Source organism: Neoarius graeffei, chromosome 14 (assembly GCF_027579695.1).
Source record: "Neoarius graeffei isolate fNeoGra1 chromosome 14, fNeoGra1.pri, whole genome shotgun sequence".
Taxonomy (NCBI): domain Eukaryota; kingdom Metazoa; phylum Chordata; class Actinopteri; order Siluriformes; family Ariidae; genus Neoarius; species Neoarius graeffei.
This window is the reverse complement of record NC_083582.1, coordinates 31181669-31196422: the sequence shown is the minus strand read 5'-3', so window position 1 is coordinate 31196422 and position 14754 is coordinate 31181669.

The following is a 14754-nucleotide window of genomic DNA, read 5'->3' as shown; positions in this document are numbered from 1 at the left end:
GGTGTAATACCAGCGCCCACCAGCAGGGAGAACTCGTCATCGCACCCACCAATGATGAGATGGACCAACGTTTTGGCCGATGTTTGTTTGAGAATGCGAGTTCCAAAAAAAGAAGAATCAGAATGTAAATTTGAATATAGTTGAATTACATGTGGAAACATATTAAATAACTATTTTGGATTTGCAAATCGAGTGTTTGAACGAGACTTTCGGCTCTTAATTAAGGGCGTGTGAAGGTCTGTGATTTGTTGCTCATTTACATATTGCACGTTTACGTATTGATTAGTAGTACTGAAGGGTATGGGAAAAGGAGCTGTAATGTTTTCTTTGCCTTTTTTTTTTTTTCTTTTCACTGCTGCTGTATTTGCTTCTTTTATACTCGTGCTCATTTTATATTTTTAACCATGAAGAGGTTTTTTTGTTTTTTGCATTTTGTTTTTCTTTCCTGAGGTAATTTTGAAAAGTTTTTCACCTGGAATGCCTTGTAGAGGAAAAATGGAAGAATTTGAAACTGTGTGTGTGTGTGTTCCACCTCTGCCTTATCCCGTCTTGTCCACTGTACAGTTGTCTTGTGTCTTCACTGAAACTCCATTTCCATTGAACGATGTGAGTGCTTATTTGCTCCCTGGAGAATTAACACCAGTGCCAGGGTGTCTTTGTTCCAAATTGCCACTTGTGCACTTTGTGTGTGTGTGTGTGTGTCTCTGTCTCAGAGAGAGATAGAGGGAGCGAGAGAATGAGCATGTTCAGCTGGCGGGTAAATATAGCCTTAGATATTTTGGAGTGGAGGGGTTGAGTGTGTGTTCATAACGGTCACCATGAGAACGCTGAAACACTGAGAAGAAACAACCAGGTATAAACACAGCCATAGAGCAGCAAGGGAAAAAAAAAATACTGTATACACGCAATGTTTTTTTTTTTTTTCCGTTTCACCAAACGACGTCGATCAGCCAAGACGTGTTTTAGGTTTTGGATGTTTACTAATGCAAGAGTATCTCACCCAAAAATCTTTTCTCAAAATCCACGCCTAAATCTTTGTGATTTGCTTCAAACAACATTGTAGTGCCGTTTTTAAATGAACACTTGTGTTAAAAGATGGTATTAATCCAAATTCACACCGTCATACTTTGGTAGGCGGGGCCTAGAGGGTGACGTGCACCTCCCAGAAAATAACATTCCAGTTTGAGCTCCATGGTGAGGTTGAAGAACTGAGGCTTAAAACATTCTGGTTGAGATTGACTGACTGACCTTCCATTAATTATGTTGACTTTTCTAGATTGATCTGCAAAACGCTTCTAGTTTTTCAAGATCAGTTTAAATTAATTGCTGTATTTAAAAAAAAAAAAAAAAAATTGTACATCAGCCTACGTTCACATAATTTACCCTGACCTTTATTGGTCGACGATGTAGCTAGAGTTAGCTTTATTCAGAGCCTGGCGACTGTAGCTAGCTAGCCTCATAGGTCTGTGGAAGAAAACTTCACGCAACAAACGTGTCTCGGCTGATCGACTACCTTAATGGGGAAACCTTGTGAATGTTTGCTTGATTTGAGTTTTAAATGATGAGTAGCAGCAGAGTGAAATGGTTGTTAAAAATGGATAAAAAGCACTTGTTAGTTGTGGATTCAGATTTTATAGCCCTATGCTACTGTATACACTCTGTGTTGAATATCTGACATGACGATTAGATTTGCTTGTCAGTCATCCCATAATACCAAGCTGCAATAAATGGATAAAATGAAGGTTAAAATAATCATCGTTCACGTAAAGGTATGAAATGTGTGGGGTTTTTTTTCTTCCCCGATAATTTGATATTGCTCTTGGTTACACAAGTAATTGTCACTAATCAAATCAGTGGATTGCACTGGAGTACATCTTACACATTGTACCCTTTTTAGAACCCCTTTTTTCTACTCACTACGAATAATCGGCCAGATACAGGCACATGTATTGTAGCTATCTCCAGCTACACTCTTCAAGATTCAAATTTAGCTGGCTAGTTTTCAAGATCAGTCAAAAGAAATTGAGCGAGCTTTCTGAGAATGTCCTAGAAAATTGAGGCACGCTTCGATTTATCTTGGTTTGTTGATCAATTCAGAAGATGGAATGAATCTGCCAACATTCAGTTGATTAAATCAATGGAAGTTGGCTTTTCGTGGTTAATCCAGATATTTGTATTGATCTAGACTGATCTACTCGGTGCTTCGAGATCAATCTAGTTCTCTCCACCAACTCTGATCTTAAGTTTAGCTACAGCTAACAAGTTTGGATTATTAGCATTGGTCTGTCTAGATGTTCATGGTTGATTTTATGAGACTTGGTGATCGAGAAGTGTGTGTGGTTTATATATATAATATAAAATCTCCACAAACCTGGATTAGTCTAGAAAGGTTATCTAAAGCTACACAGATCTGAACTAAAATGAAATTTTAGCTCCGATCTGTGTAGCTTTAGATAGCCTTTCTAGACTAATCCAGGCTTGTGTAGATTTTTATATTTTTCACGTTTTTAGATTGACTGACTGACTGACTGACTGACTGACTGACTGACTGACTAGACTAGGTGAGATTTGTCTACTTAACTCCTCTTCTCAGTTAATTTTAGGAGATTTGTGTGGCTTCTGAATTGATCATCAGTGAGGTTCTTCTGTGAATCTGGATGAGTAGAAAAGGGGGGAAAAAAAGTAGTGGGTTAAATGTTAAAATGCAAGGCAAGTCCACCAGCCAGTAAGGAAGCTTGAAGGCACCATGTTGTTTTTTTTGCCATGTGCATGTCCATCCCTCCCTTTTTTCTTTTTTTCCTTTTCTTTCTTTTCTCTCTTCTCCTTTCACTGGTATGTGCAAAGAAGCTTTAAGAAAGAAATAAAGTGGTTCTGTATTAACACTTGGTGTCATTTTGCTCCTTCCTTCGGCAATAGTGCACTATGTAGGAAGCAGGGGGCTGAATCCTGTATTGCCAAATGTCTCGTACATTTAGATGTGGCTAGAAGCTTTTCATTTATATCCTACATAGTGTTTATGTTGGTAACAAAACTGATTTTAGCTGAGACTTAAGAACACAGATTTAAAACTGCATCAGAAACGGGCAGGACACCAGGCATTTTACAGCCCATCCAATAGAGGGACCCATTCTAGGCAAAAATGAGACTGCAGTAGCACACAGACACAGAGTGTGGGAGGAGGTTAGAGAGTCTCGTGAAAGGAGTGTATTCTTTACCCGAATGCCGAGACACAATCAGGCTTGTGATCAGTGCGTGGCAGAGCATGCCATTGTAAACTGCTGGAATGCAGTGTGGTGGAAGAAGTCAAACTCGTCCCTGAGCTGTCATAAACAAGCCTGAAAACAATCTGCGACTGTGCATGACTAATACTTAATTAAGCACTTAATTAGGTGAATGCACAATGCCAATAGACTCCTTCAGCCAGTGATGACTGTGTGACCTCAGCTGTGTCCCGTATCTCACTGTTTACACACAGGGCACTGCACAGGGTGTAGAGCTACTGATTCCTATCCTGTGTAACTGTGTAAAGAATAATGACTGGAATACCAAGAGGCTCTACATCAACTGTGTATACAGTGCACTGCACAGTGGAGGTACAATTGTAGAGAGTGCGGTGCACTGAATACCAGATGACAATCAAATGCATACATGGTCCACTATACTAGTGCATCTCAAAAAATTAGAATATTGTGAAAAAGTTCAATATTTTCCATCAGTTATTTAAGAAAGTGAAAGTTATATATTATAGACTCATTACACATAAACTAAAATGTTTCAAGCATTTTTTCTATTTTAATCAGTATGGCATACAGTACAAAAACATAAAAAAACCCATCTCAAAATATTCTATTTCATTTCGAGTTTGAGTAAAACAGTATGAACACACTGTATCTCTCGGTCTAGTTCAGTACACACAACCACAATCATGGGGAAGACTGCTGACTTGACTGTTGTCCAGAAGATGATCACTGATGCCCTCCACAAGGAGGGTAAGCCACAAAAGGTCATTGCTGAAAAGGGTGGCTGGAAAAGGTGCACAAGCAACAGGGATGACCGCAGTCTTGAGAGGATTGTCAAGAAAAGTTGATTCAAGAACTTGGGAGAGCTTCACAAGGAGTGGACTGAGGCTGGTGTCAGTGCATCAAGACCCATCACGAACAGACATCTTCAAGAAAGGGGATACAACTTTCGCATTCCTATCAAGCTACTCGTGAGCCAGAGACAATGTCAGAAGTGTCTTATCTGGGCTAAGGAGAGAAAGAAATGGACTGTTGCTCAGTGGTCCAAAGTCCTCTTTTCAAATGAAAGTACATTTTGCATTTAATTTGGAAATCACGGTTCTAGAGTCTGGAGGAAGAGTGGAGAATCCAAGGTGTTTGAAGCCCAGTGTGAAGTTTCCACAGTCTGTGATGATTTGGGGTGCCATGTCATCTGCTGGTGTTGGTCCACTGTATTTTATCAAGTCCAAAGTCAACACAGCCATCTACCAGGAGATTTTAGAGCACTTCATTCTTCTATCTGCTGACGAGCTTTTTGGAGATGCCGATTTCCTTTTCCAGCAGGACTTAGCACCTACCTACCCACAGTGCCAAAACTACTACCAAATGGTTTGCTGACCATGATATTACTGTGTTTGATTGGCCAGCCAACTCGCGTGACCTGAACCCCAGAGAGAATCTATGAGGTATTGTCAAGAGGAAGATGAAAAACACCCGACCCAAAAATACAGATACGCTGAAGGCCACTATCAAAGCAACCTGGGCTTCAATAACACCTCAGCAGTGCCACAGACTGATCACCTCCATGCCACACTGCATTGATACAGCAATTCATGGTAAAGGAGCCCCAACCAAGTATTGAGTGTATAAATGAATATACTTTTCAGAAGTTGGACATTTCTGTATTGTAAATCCTTTTTTTTTTTTATTGATCTTAGGGAATATTCTAATAATTTGAGATACTGGATTTCTGATTTTCATGAGCTATAAGCCATAATCATCAAAATTAAAACAAAAAAGGCTTTAAATATTTCACTTGACATGTAATGAATATAGAATATATGAAAGTTTACCTTTTTGAATTAAATTATGAAAAAAGGAACTTTTTCATGGTATTCTAATTTTTTGAGATGCACTAGTATAGTGTAGGTGCTATGACGCATGGTGTAGTGAGCTAAGTATAGTGCACTGAATACCAGATGACTCGATCTATCAAATGTATAAATAGAGGATATCACACGGTTACGTGAAGATATGAAGTTTATCTTTGAGTAGTGAAGTGAATGAGTGAAAATATTTTCAACATGAGGAGAAACTTTAGATCTTTGCGCCTCTGTGTAATGTTCTTTATATTTTATGGACACATCCACCCCTCCGCAAATTATTCAAAAGGATTTTAATTTTGAACCGGTTCACCATTTTGACAACGTGCATCCAGTCAGTGAGAAAACACTGGGAACGATGTCATCGGAGTGAAATATCAGGAAATATGTCACTCAGATCCGTGATGTATTTCAGATGAAAAATGTGAGTTTTTCAACATGAGAATATAAACTTTATATCTTCAAGCCAACGTGTGATTTTCTTTTTATTATATCGACACATTCACAAACAAAAAGTACCCAAATTTATCAAAACGATTCATTGATTTCCTCACGAGTGACATATGTGTGTGTGTTATTTGCCAGCTGGGAGGTCCGTATGGTGAAATACCGTGACCGAGGTCTTGAAAGTACTGACTGAGACCCTCTGGGCTGAGGTCAGTATTCAAGGCCGAGGTCACGGTATTTCACCATACGGACCGACCTTAAGCTGGTAAATAATATATTTATTTTTTTCTTTACCAAATTCTAACAGAAAACGAGAGCGCCCGAAAGGGAAAACCGAGCCGAGCCGCCATTTTGAATCCTCATTCACGGCTGTAATGCAAATGGCTTCCTCCTCGGTATACAAGTGCACTTCCATGGCAGGAAAAAAACTACATTTTGCCCCCTCTGTAGTCCCCTATTTATACAAATAGGAGTCATTCAGGATTCAGCCATGTTTTTGCTTGGCGTTAGCAACAGTTACAGGTTTTTAGCTTTCTCCTGAAATGTTTTCTTTTATTTCTTCTTCCTCAGGGTAGTAAAACTCGCTTTCGCTGTGAACACTGTCGTTATCGCTATCCATGCTGTAAAATTAATGCTATTCTCCTGAGAAATGTGAAAATAAATGTTGACAAAAATTGCTACGATGTTTGTTGTTGTTGTGAACGAGCGAGTCGCCAGAGGTCCGTAACTGGAGTCTGTATCGTAGGATACGGACCCACTCGCCAGCCAATCAGAGCGCAGGACTTGATGGAAACCAGACCGCGAAAAAAATAAAGAGATTTATGTCACAGCTTTGGTTCTCCATATCCCAGATGGAGCTCATATGAAAAATACAAGTGCTGTATTTCCCAGTAAAACATTTGTTTCTATATAGAAGAAGAAGAAGAAACCTTTATTTGTCACATGCACACTTCAAGCACAGTGAAATTCATCCTCTGCATTTAATCCATCTGAAGCAGTGAACGCACGCACACACCCAGAGCAGTGGGCAGCCACACCAGAGCGCCCGGGGAGCAGTCAGGGGTCAGGTACCTTGCTCAAGGGCACTTCAGCCCAAGGCCGTCCCATATTAACCTAACTGCATGTCTTTGGACTGTGGGGGAAACCGGAGCACCCGGAGGAAACCCACGCGGACACGGGGAGAACATGCAAACTCCGCACAGAAAGGCCCTCGCCGGCCATGGGGCTCGAACCCAGAACCTTCTTGCTGTGAGGCAACAGTGCTAACCACTACACCACCGTGCCACCCATTATTATATATAATATTATACATACAGGACACTTTTTTCATGGAATAAAAACATGTTCTATTCCCTTCTAGCGGGTTTCATTCATTTGGTTTGATAGCATGCAGTATTGCTCACATATCATTTATCCAACATGTATTACATCACTCTACCCAATGTAGAATGAGTGTTGAATATGGTTTACAATATTGCATGGTTGTCATGACAACATGATGTCACACGTCGGCGCTGAGGTGAATATTCAATGAGGGAGTTTTCTGCTGCGCATACGCAGAAGCATTTCTTTGTTTGCTGGCGGCATCTGTAATAAACTGTCGCAGTGAATTGAAAATGCCATAAGATGCGTCTCATCTCTCATCTCATTATCTGTAGCCGCTTTATCCTGTTCTACAGGGTCGCAGGCAAGCTGGAGCCTATCCCAGCTGACTACGGGCGAAAGGCGGGGTACACCCTGGACAAGTCGCCAGGTCATCACAGGGCTGACACATAGACACAGACAACCATTCACACTCTCATTCACACCTACGGTCAATTTAGAGTCACCAGTTAACCTAACCTGCATGTCTTTGGACTGTGGGGGAAACCGGAGCACCCGGAGGAAACCCACGCGGACACGGGGAGAACATGCAAACTCCGCACAGAAAGGCCCTCGCCGGCCACGGGGCTCAAACCCGGACCTTCTTGCTGTGAGGTGACAGCGCTAACTGCTACACCACCGTGCTGGCCGCCCCCCATAAGATATGTATTACATGTAAAACTTCCATGCTAGCGAGGGACTGTGACAATTTGTAAACAAAGACGGCCGCCAGATTTGCTTTGTTAAATACGGAAGATTTTGAAAAATTTTGAAAGAGAAAGATGCGTTGAACACCTGAAAGGCTACCAAAACTTCCTTAGATATTCTTCACGCATATTTAAAAAAGAAAAACATACCAATGGACATAAAACAAACTGGTAAGTAACCCCTTGTTTCATTGAATGTGTACATATAGTTATAATAATAATAATAATAATAATGGCTCTTTTTTCATGGTATATCAGATAGATATATTCCATTCAGCCCATCCTATCTAATAATAATGGTGTAAAAAGGCCAAAAAAAATCTTTAAAAAAAAGTAATAAATGACCTACTGTTTGACAAGAAACAACTTTCTTTTTTTTTTAAAGATTTTTTTTGGGGGGGGCATGATATTGAACGAGTCGAAGACAAGTTATATCTGATATACCACTCAACACTAACCAATATTCCACAAACAAACAAAAAAAAACTCTCAGCGGGAACAGAAATAAGGATTTCCATATATAGCTCTGCTTCGAAGTGGCCATTTTGCTTGATAAGCTGCTTAGGTATGTATAGCACATGCACAGTAAAATATATATCTTAAAAAATTACAGTGTCGTTCATTTTTATTTCGGATGAAACAAGCTAGATTTGAACACTTAACTATGTACACAAATGAACAGCACACAGAGGTGAGATGTTAAAAGCAGCTCAAGTTGATATTTGCTTAAAACCTGCAGCGCATCGGGACCTGAATGTCAACCGGGCTACATCGTAATCCAACAGGAAGAACAACACGCATGTAGTGAGTTTTACTCGCCCTAATTCACATGAACGGATCGTGACGAAGCCCCAAGAGAGAGAGCGAGAGAGAGGTGGCATGGTGGTGTCATAGTGGTTAGCACTGTCGCCTCACACCAAGAAGGTTCTGGGTTTGAGCCCAGTGGCCTACAGGGGCCTTTCTGTGCGGAGTTTGTATGTTCTCCACATGTCTGCATGGGTTTCCTCCGGGTGCTCCGGTTTCCCCCACAGTCCAAAGACATGCAGGTTAGCTTAATCGGTGGCTCTAAATTGACCGTAGGTGTGAATGTGAGTGTGAATTCAGCTCTGTGATGATCTGGCGACTTGTTCAGGGTGTACCCCGCCTCTCACCATAGTCAGCTGGGATAGGCTCCAGCTTGCCCGTGACCCTGCACAGGATAAGCGGTTATGGACAATGGATGGATGGATGGAGAGAGAGAGAGTGCACTAGGGGTTATAATGCACTGAACATTAAATGATTCTATATCAGATGCATTTCTGATCCACTATACTCTGTAGGCACCAAAATGCTCCCTAGATAGTGCACTTGTATAGAGAGTAGCTCATTGTGAACGTCTGTACATTTGTAAATCTTTCGTGTTTGTAAATTTGTAAACCTTTATGTGTGTATATCTTTCATGTTTGCAAATCCATCCATCCATTATCTGTAACCGCTTATCCTGTTCTACAGGGTCGCAGGCAAGCTGGATCCTATCCCAGCTGAGTATGGGCGAGAGGCGGGGTACACCCTGGACAAGTCGCCAGGTCATCACAGGGCTGACACAGACACAGACAACCATTCACACTCACATTCACACCTACGGTCAATTTAGAGTCACCAGTTAACCTAACCTGCATGTCTTTGGACTGTGGGGGAAACCGGAGCACCCGGAGGAAACCCACGCGGACACGGGGAGAACATGCAAACTCCGCACAGAAAGGCCTTCGTTGGCCACTGGGCTCGAACCCAGAGCCTTCTTGCTGTGAGGTGACAGTGCTAACCACTACACCACTGTGCCTGATGTCCTATTAGTCATTTCATCAACACTATACTCTATCACCAGATCTTAAGGGTGGAGCTTTGTGAGCCACTAATTAGCCTAACCTGCATGTCTTTGGGCTGTGGAGGAAACCGGAGCACCCGGAGGAAACCCACACAGACACGGGGAGAGAGAACATGCAAACTCCACACAGAAAGGCCCTCGCCGGCCACTGGGCTCGAACCCAGAACCTTCTTGTGTTTGCAAATCTTGAATCTAATTGAATTTTATCATGCTCCCTCGGTAGTGCGTTTGTAAAGAGTAGCTGAAGAGTAGTTAGGTTAATTCCAGAATGCTTCTCTATGGAGTGCATACTTGCCAACCCTCCCAATTTCAGCGGGAGGCTCCCGATTTTAGCCTCCGTCTCCCGCCTCCCGATCGTATTTGTTAAAAACTGGATAATCTCCCGGTTTTGGGAAATCCCTACCGCCAAGTTAAAAATACTCCTGATTATGTCCAGTCAGAATCGTATGAGAAACACTGCTGACGTCAACTGATTTTTAACCAATCAACGAGCAGAACGACAGTCACTTCCGTAATGTAGGATTCACCCAGGCTGGGCGACATTTTTTACAAGCAGTCATTCATCATGGCCACTAAACCCAATACCGGGTTGCATGGGAGAATGAATTTTCATGGATAAGCAAATGTTCGACCAGTCAGTTACACATTTTAAGGTAAAGATATCTTAAATCAGAATAGAATGGACATTTGAGTGTGAAATTAAACTAGTCTTCCATACCATTTCAGAAACAAACTGTACAACTTCTAAATCATTTCGTGAAATTTTGCATGACAGAGAATTTGTTTGATGAGTGTATTTGAATAGTGTGGTAGTGTCTTAGTGCTATTTTGAATTTATGTTTGAAAGTTTTAAGTGAAAGTTTACAAGTGAATTATCTGGAAAGTGATTGATTTTGATAGAGTTTTGAGGTTTTAAGTGAAAGATTACTCGTGAGTGTATTTTGGTCGTACTAAAATTTTGCATTCGAGTGAATTTCTTTGTGGAGTATATTTTGTTAGTATGATAGTATTTATAATGCCATTTTTTAAAATTTTGTTTGAAAACTTTCAGTCAAAGTTTGCAAATGAGCAAATTCCTTTGATGCATTCCGATAGGATTTGGAGAGTATATCTAGTGCTTTTTAAAAATTCTGTTGGAAAGTAGTGAGAGAGATGCATTTTAGTAGTACTAAGACAGTGCAGTATTTATTTAACTGAGTTGTTACTATTTTGGTTAAATCTTATTAAAATTTAATTTATATTAGATATTATAGTTCTCTGTATTTTCATGAGTTTACAGAAGGAAAACACATGTGATGCAATCCAATAATCCTTTCATTCACTGTGACTATTTTAAGAAATGATAAACATTCTTCTAAAGCATCACTTGTGTTATTTTCTGTGGGTCTCTGTATGGATACAATATTCAGGCAGGAGATTTTTCAGCTCAAATTCTGATTTAAGCAGACTTCCCTTTCACTGTTATTTTTTAAAATTCAAGACATATAAGTTATTTACCAGCTGGGAGGTCCGTATGGTGAAATACCGTGACCGAGGTCTTGAAAGTACTGAGCGAGGCCCTCTGGGCTGAGGTCAGTAATCAAGGCCGAGGTCACGGTATTTCACCATACGGACCGACCTTAAGCTGGTAAATAATATATATTTTTTTCTTTACCAAATTCTAACAGAAAATGAGAGCACCCGAAAGGGAAAACCGAGCCGAGCCGCCATTTTGAATCCTCATTCACGGCTGTCATGCAAATGGCTTCCTCCTCGGTATACAAGTGCACTTCCATGGCAGGAAAATAACTACATTTTGCCGCCTATGTAGTCCCCTATTTATACAAATAGGAGTCATTCAGGATTCAGCCATGTTTTTGCTCCACCAAAGTTATACCAAACCTTTATATTGCATAAATAAAGCCATTTGGTGAAACTTTGAAGAAGAGATTGTACTGGTTTAAAGTTTTTACCGAACGTAATATTATGTATTAGGATAACATGGTCCAAAATGGGCCTCATTAACTAATGAGATCAAACTGTTAGCAAGTTAGAGGTTTTTAGCTTTCTCCTGAAATGTTTTCTTTTATTTCTTCTTCCTCAGGGTAGTAAAACTCGCTTTCGCTGTGAACACTGTCGTTATCGCTATCCATGCTGTAAAATTAATGCTATTCTCCTGAGAAATGCTGGCAAACATTTATAAGATTTTTGATAATCTTATAAATAAATCTTATCCAAAAAAAGATAAATGTTGACAAAAAAATGCTACTATGTTTGTTGTTGTTGTGAACGAGCGAGTCGCCAGAGATCCATAACCGGGGTCCGTACCATAGGATACAGGCCCGCTCGCCAGCCAATCAGAGCGCAGGATTTGGACCGCGAAAAAAATAAAGTGCAGTATTTATTTAACTGAGTTGTTACTATTTTGGTTAAATCTTATTAGGGCCCGAGCACCGTTCAGTGTGAAGACCATATTGTTTTTTGAAGGATTATTATTCTTATTATTATTTTTCTGTCATGCTTGGCTGTTTTTGAGGCATTTCCCATGCACAAAAACTCATGAAATTTGATACACACATCAGTCATTGCAACCGCTTCTCAGCTACAGACGTTTGGCCCCGGGCATGGCCCAGGGACTTCATAGCGCCCCCTAATTGAAACAAAACTCTTCAGAACATGGCTAGAACCTTACTCAGAACCCTTAGATCAGTACAAAAATGACATGAATCATGATAGTTGTCCTAGCAATCTTTCAAACTGCATATGTACAAAACTATACATGTGTCTCCTCCTTATCTCTCTCTCTCTCTCTCCCTCTGACAAACAGACACACACACACAATAATAGTGACCTGCCATCATTGTGCATTTTGTTGCAGACATATGAAAACTCTGCATGTGCACACACACACACACACACACACACACACACTGCAGACACAGGAAAGCTAAGATGACTTAAGATTACAGCGTGAGATAGAGATAAGGAGGAGACACATGTATAGTTTTGTACATATATAAATGTACATTTTCACACCACAGAAACACACACACACACACACACACACACACACACACACACACACACACAGTCTTTGTCTGTCTATCTCTCATCCGTCAAGCAGTCATGGCATTTGCAACATGCACATCACCTTTGAACGTTTGATGAATATATGACATGTGACTGTTTTGTTGGGTGGCGGGATGTTCTGGGTTGCGGAACCACACGTGTGAGGGCCCGTCAAGGCCGCTAGCTTCTTTAATTAAAATTTCATTTAATTTATATAAGATATTATAGTTCTCTGTATTTTTACATGAGCTTACAGAAGGAAAACACATTTGATGCAATCCAATAATCCTTTCATTCACTGTGACTATTTTAAGAAATGATAAACGTTCTTCTAAAGCATCACTTGTGTTATTTTCTGTGGGTCTCTATGAGCCATTCCACCGAATCGGTGCCATTTCCGTCCCTAGAAAATTATATGTATAAATGCACATAAAAATGTACTTTAAAATACATTTCCTTATTATGCAGAATGTCCTGCACATTCATCTGATTTCAAATTTAAGATATATAATTGTAAGGATTAATAAAAACTACCTAAAACACTGAAAAATAGCATGTGTTACCTGTCCCCGCACTCTAACTTTATACTTAACTATGAAATATTATGATTAAAATCCTTCAGAAACAGTATTTCTTTTGCACTGTTGTGTGACTCCATATCCTATCCATGGTTTAAATATATTTTTTTCATAAGAAATCCACAATATCTTAGTTAAAATACACATTTTAGTCGTGTCCCTGGGTTTTCACTCAGTCCTGTTACCCAAACATATTACTCCATCTGACAAATTTGGAACATTCCATAAATCACATGCTCAACAGGAACTTACATCAGTTGTGTCTTCTGAAGGCCATGGGAAGACCAAAAGTTAGTTCTCTCATTTACTTTTCTGTATATTTGATGATTTTTTTTTTAACTTTGACTGATAAGGTCAATGTCAACATACTGTCCTGTTACTTAAATTATTTCTTAGATGATATTTGTTTATTTTAAAAATACAGATTTTTGGTAAATCACTAGAATGTGCTAAGTGTGGTCATGCTATTAGCGATGACGCCATGTGGCTTAATTCCATGTATTAGCTAATCCTAGGCTAAAAACTCAGTCCTGTTACTTTCAGTCCTGTTACTCATATAAAGAGTATGCAGCCATCTTTGACTTCCAAACCTTGTAACATAGCCTGAGGTTGACCAATACACATTTTGAATAGTTAAATCTCATCTCATTATCTCTAGCCGCTTTATCCTGTTCTACAGGGTCACAGGCAAGCTGGAGCCTATCCCAGCTGACTACGGGCGAAAGGCGGGGTACACAAGTCGCCAGGTCATCACAGAGCTGAGACATAAAGAAATATTTTTGGGGGGCTTTTTTCACCTCCATTGGACAGGACAGTGCAGAGACAGGAAACGAGCAGGAGAGAGAGATGGGGAGGGACTGGGAAACTACCCCGGGCCAGAACCGAACCCAGGTCCCCGGACCCACGGCACGGTGCCTCATCCACCCGAGCCACGACGCCCCCGAGCTGAGACATAGACACCCATTCACGGTCAATTTAGAGTCACCAGTTAACCTAACCTGCATGTCTTTGGACTGTGGGGGAAACTGGAGCACCCGGAGGAAACCCACGTGGACACGGGGAGAACATGCAAACTCCACACAGAAAGGCCCTCGCCGGCCACGGGGCTTGAACCCGGACCTTCTTGCTGTGAGGCGACAGCGCTAACCACTACACCACCGTGCCACCCTGTTGAAAAGCTATAACAAATTAAGTTTAATTTGGGAGTGGTACAACAAGCAAATGGCACCCATTCGGTGGAATGTCCCGTATACAATATTCAGGCAGGAGATTTTTCAGCTCAAAATCTGATTTAAGCAGACTTCCCTTATATTAAAATTCAAGACAAGAGTATGATTTCAGATTTTCCACTCTGAGCTCTTTCATGCCTGATACATGAATCCTGAGTAACTGATAGAACAATATCAACAATTCAAAAACTCTTTAATTGTATAAATTCCAAATGGGGGCGGCACGGTGGTGTAGTGGTTAGCGCTATGACCTCACAGCAAGAAGGTCCAGGTTCGAGCCCCGTGGCCGGCGAGGGCCTTTCTGTGCGGAGTTTGCATGTTCTCCCCGTGTCCGCGTGGGTTTCCTCCGGGTGCTCCGGTTTCCCCCACAGTCCAAAGACATGCAGGTTAGGTTAACTGGTGACTCTAAATTGACCGT